Below are 5,826 nucleotides of genomic sequence, written 5' to 3'. Positions count from 1 at the left end.
ACAGACGGCCGGGCCCCGCCCACTTTCCTACCCCCAGGCCTGCAGGGCGGCGGGAGGGCTTTGCCAGCTACGAGAAGCTGACGGTCCCGCCTGGGCCACGAGGTTTGCAAACCACTGAGAAGAAGTTGGGATTCTAGAAACTTCCACCGTTTCAGAAAAATAAAAAAGCAAAACCAGCCTACCGCGCTGATTTAACGGTGGCGTAAGAATTAAGCGGGACAAGTTATGGGTGGCAGAATTGAAGGGCGGGAGGGCTTCAGGCGCGTTGGTGTGAGGATGGGTAAAAAAAGATGGTGAGTGGAGAGTAAGGATCATTTCAATAATTAATACTATCTGATAGTCATCAGTGCTCAGGGCGCCACGTGGGAGGTCCTGGTCTCAGAAGAACCCGAGGAAGTGGGAAGTCCTCTTATCCCTACTGTGCATGTGGGACATCAAGGTGTAGCAAGATGGTTTAGTTGTCCAAGGCCCCACAGCGAACTAGAGGTCGTATAAAGGAAGATTTCCCCCATCAGAACCAAGCCAGGGTGAGAGGTGGGATTGCTGAGCGAGGGGCCCTGCTGGGGGTTCCCGGGTAGGATTAAGTAATGACTTAGGTAGTATGCTTACAAGATGCTTCTGAACTTCCTGGGGCAGCGCCAAGATTTGAGGAAGAAGACATTGTTTTACATTGAAGAGAACATTGATCTATTATGGAGTTAAATACCAAATTGGCCACGTATTTTAAAGATAAAATAGAACTCAAAGACTTTTTAAAAAATTAGCCATCTTAACCATTTTTAAGTGTACAATTCAGTGTGATCACACAATGTTGTGCTACCCTCATCACCACCCATTACCAACACGTTTTATCACCCAAAACAGAAGCTGGACCCATGAAGCAAACCTCCCCATCACCCTCAGACCCCAGCCCCTGGCCACTTCTGATCTACTTTCTGTCTCCATGAATTTGCTTAGTCTAGAAATTTCATATCATTGAAACCATACAATATGGGACTTTCTGTGTCTGCCTTCTTTCACTTACCTTAATTTTTTCGAGGTTCTTCCATGTTGTTGCGCGTATCAGAACTTCATTCCTTTTTAGAGCTGAGTAATATTCCATTGTGTTTGTAATATATATATATGTATGTGTGTGTATATGTAATATATATATAAATACAATTTGTTTATCCATTCATCTTCAGATTGCCACTTGGGTTGTTTCCACCTTTTGGCAATTGTAAGTAATGTTGCTATGAATATCAGTATATAAATATATGTTCCTCAGTCCCTGCTTTCAATTCTTTGAGAATATATACTTAGGAGTAGAATTACGGGATGATATCTGTCTAACTTTTTGAGGAACCACCAAACTGTTTTCCACAGCCGCCGTACCCTTTTACATTCCTACCAGCAATATATGAGGATTCCTCTTTTAGTTTGCTAAAGTTGCCAAAATGCAATATACCAGTGTATTAGTCAGCCAAAGGGGTGATGATGTAAAATACCAGAAATTGGTTGGTTTTCATAAAGGGTATTTATTTGGGGTAGGAGCTTAGAGATACCAGGCCATAAACATAAGTTACTTCCCTCACCAAAGTCTATTTTCACGTGTTGGAGCAAGATGGCTGCCAACATCTGCCAGGGTTCAGGCTTCCTGGGTTCCTCCCTTCCAGGGTCTTGCTTCTCTCTAGGTTCAAGATTCCTTTCTTCCCAGGGCTTGCTTCTTCCTGAGCTCAGGGTCCTCTCTTTGTGGGGCTGGCTTTTCTTTCCTCTGTGAGCTTGCTTCCTGGAGCTCCAGCATAAGGCTTCAGCATCAAACTCCAACATCAAAACTCCAATATCAAAACCCCTCAACTCTGTGTTTTGCCCTGCCTTTTATCTAATGATGTGGCCCAATTAAAGCCCTAATCATAACTCAGTCAAGCCCAGGTACAGATCAGATTACAAACAGTCCAAATCTATTTTTGGAATTCATGAACCATATCAAACTGCTACAACCAGTAATGGGTTTGCTTTTACAATCTCTATTGAGGATTTATTTATTTATTCTAGCCCTCCCCCCCATTCTCTAATGGTTCTCTCATCTGCCTACTCATTGTTTGCTCACCTTCTCCAGGAGGCACTGGGAACCAAACCTGGGACCTCCCACATGAGAAGTCGGTGCCTAACAGCCTGAGCGACATCTCCCTGCAGATTGTGGCATCTGCTGGCTTGTGGCATGTGCTTGTTGTGGTGGGAGCAGCGTCTAGCTCCTCGCAAGGACAGTGTCTAGCTCATTGCAGCAGGTGCAGCATCTGCTCTTCTTCTTTTAGGAGGCACTAGGACCTGAACCGGGGACCTCCCATGTGGTAGACAGGTACACAACTGGTTGAGCCACATCCACTTCCCTACAATGGGGATTTATTAATTTACAGGCTTAGAGTTCTGAGCCAGTGAAAATGTCCAAATCAAGGCATCATCAGTTGGTGCTTTCTCCTCAAAGACCAGGTGCTGGTCACTCCTCTGTCACATGGCAAGGCACATGGCAGTGTCTGCTAGTCTCTCTCTTCTCTTCTGGGTTTTGTTGCTTCAGCTTCTAGCTTCTGTGGCTTCCTCTCTCTCTTTATCTGCACTTCATTCTCTTGTAAAGAACTCCAGTAAGAGGATAAAGACCCACCCTGGGCCACACCTGAACTTTGGTAACCTAACGAAAAGGCCCTGCTTACAATAGGTTTACAATAACAGAAATGGATTTCGCTTTAAGAACATGCTCTTCTGGGGTCCATACAGGTTCAAACCATCACAGTTCCAGTTCTGCGAAGTCCTCCCCAATACTTCTTACTTCCCATTATGTTAATAATAGCCGTCCCAGCTGGTGTGAAGTGGTATCTCATTGTGGTTTCGATTGGCATCTCCTTGACGGCTAATGATGTTGAGCAGCTTTTCACGTGCTTATTGGCCGTTTATATATGCAAAGACATTTTGGGGGGTTGTGCTGGCCTTCTGTCCATTCCAGGGCTTGGTCTGGTCCTCCCTCTCCAGGTGGTACAAGTCCTGTGGTCCCCGCCCTGGTCCACTGTCCTCCCTTTTGGCAGGAACTTGGGTGGAAATGTTAGAGATGCCCTCCAGGGCTGACCCCTGCGTTTCTTTTGAGCATGCATGGCCTTAGGAGATGGCCAGTGGGTGGGATCCATCAAGCCCACATCCGCCCCCTACAAAAGAGGAATGCGCAGGGCTACTGGGAGGAAGGCCAGCCTGCCAGAGGAGCTGGGACCTGGGGAGAAAACAATTCCAGGGGCCCCGGAGCACGTCTCGCTCCCAGCTCCTGCTCCTGGCAACCCCGGGGACGAGATCCTTCCAGCTTATCCTGCGAACCCAACAGGCAGTCCTTTGTGACTCGTTTTCTCCTATGAGGCTGTCGCTCCCCCTCATTTAACTCTAGCATAAAACTCTTTATGGGTGGTGGCTGCCTGGTACTGCTTGCGCTCCCCCTCTCCTGCCCACCACCCCTAGCCTCCTTGAGTGTTATTTCTGGATCTCTCCCTGCCTTCCCAGATCAGGATCATGAGGGGGAACGCTTTTACAGGACACGGGGAGCCCAGGGGATTCCTTCCGGGGGCTTCAAACCCTTATGCCAAGGGTAACAGCAGCAGAGTCTAAACACAGAACCAGTACTTCCCTGGGCGATTCCCGAGAGGAGAGGAGTGCTAGCATTGAATACCCCCTTTCTGGCACTGCCTGCCCCTGGCAGGAGGGCGTGGGGGGGCGTGGGCAGGGAAACTTGGACTTCTCCAGGTAGCCGCAGGAAGAAAGCGCTAAGCCAACCCTCCAGAGCACGCAGCCCCATAAGTAACTGCATACGTATTCAAAGGGACGGGAATTAGACTCCACCTTTTGATGGAGGAGTGTCAGAGAAACTGCAGGTGTGTTGTAAAACCCCTGTGGTATGATAGAACACGGCAATTAGAAAGGACCCAAAAGAGCTCAGCTAGTTTAAAGCTTTGCCTTTTCAGATGTGGAAGCTGAGGCTCAAAGAGGATAATTGATTTGATCAAACATTGTCCTGACTCAGCTTTTCAGACTCTGCCTCAAGATGAAGGCCTTTTTTCTAAAGATAATATCATTCTCTGATTCCTGCTGGCTTCCCGTTTTGGATGGTTAAACTGGTTAGTAAGGAATCTAATATTTTTTAATATAACAGGAAATCATATAGAATATATGAAAGTATTAAAAGAGCAGAAGCACTTTAGAAACACTTCCCCAAACTCGAGACCAGGTTGTTTCCGTTAAAGTCACGATGGTGTTTCACGGGGTTAAATTTCAACAGTGGAAACGTCCAAGAAAGATGCCTGGTATCGTGAGGGGGTCAAATTCTACAGTACCTTAGTTCCCATTTATCATATCATGAAATAGGGCAAAGGAATAAATTGGCAACAAATTTGAAAAATCATGACCCTGCTTTCCTGGAGCATTTTTCTTTCATACGTGTGCCTTCTAATAAAATAAAGAACTTTAAGAGCTCATGGTACAAGTGGCTTGTTTCAAAAGTAGAGAAAGTGAAGCCAGGAGATGCTCCGTTTATTTCTTTAAGCCATTCGACCTTCCAGAACAGGTAGGACTAGAGTGATGGAGGACACAGCTAGCACATGCTAAACACATGCTAAAATATGCTAAACACAACTTAGCATGTCATTGCATGTCATCGTCATGCATCTTAGGGGGTGTGTTATTTTTATTTGGAGAAGAACTCGGAGGCTCAGTTCATTGCATCACCCTGGGTCGTAAATTGCTGAGCCAGGATTCGAAGCAAGTGTGGTTCAGGTGTGTCCGGCACAGTCCAGTATGCTGCCTGAGTCTGCAAGCCCCGTTCCAGCACTTTCTGGAATACCATTCACCTCTAACCCAAGACAGGTCCTGTTGCTTTGCTAAAAAAAAAAAAAAAAAAAAGCCAACCAGTCAGAAGGGATATGGTCAAAGGAATAATGGTCAATAAGGAAGATCTAAGGACATATTTATCTTGTTAAAACTATTTACCCTCTGCATTTCAATGCGTCTTATTTATGTTTCTGATTGTCAGAATGTTAGCCTGGTTTGCATAATTTTATTCTTAAGTGTCACTTGTAAGTTGCCCAGACCTGACTGGCAGAGCTGATGGCTTGTGATCAAACCAAAACATTTTTCCTGAAATTAACAGATCCAGTTAAACTTTAAATTTTAAAGAGACCGCTAGTGTGTCGGTGACATCCCATCCATCAGCTCTTCAGGTCCCCCCCGCCGATGGCTCCCTTGTCTGTTTGCTCCTTTTTGTGCTCGATTCACCTGGAACGGAAGCCAAGACCTCCCATGTGGGAGGGGGGCACCCAGCCGCTGGAGCCACATCCTCTCCCTGCTTGTTGTGATTTTGCTCACTGTCTGCTCACTGTTCTTGCTCATTTTTTTTGTGCTCAGTGTCTCCTCACTGTCTTCTTTAGGAGGCCCTGGGAACTGAACCTGGGACCCCCTGTCAGGGAGGCAGGCACCCAACTGCCTGAGCCACCTCTGCTCCCCTCTTCAGGCTTTACTATGTGAAATGGTTGTTCTTCTGGTGATAGAGGTTTTATGCCACTTTAAGTCATTTCACTTCACCTAGTGATTTTTTCCTGACTTAACTTTGAATGACTGTAAATCCCAATCATGATAACAAACATAAACAAATGTATAAAAATTTAAGTTCCTGATATGCGTGACCTGATTCTAACTGATGAGCAGTAAGGCGCAATAGGGGCCAGGGGCTGGGAAGAGCCTCCACAGGGCCACAGGGGGCAGTGCCTGCCCCCACTCACAGGAGGGAGCCCTCCCACTGTCCTGCTCACACAGCTGCGCTTC

This window comes from Dasypus novemcinctus, chromosome 22 (genome assembly GCF_030445035.2).
Source record: "Dasypus novemcinctus isolate mDasNov1 chromosome 22, mDasNov1.1.hap2, whole genome shotgun sequence".
Taxonomy (NCBI): Eukaryota; Metazoa; Chordata; class Mammalia; order Cingulata; family Dasypodidae; genus Dasypus; species Dasypus novemcinctus.
Note: the sequence above shows the minus strand (reverse complement) of the source record.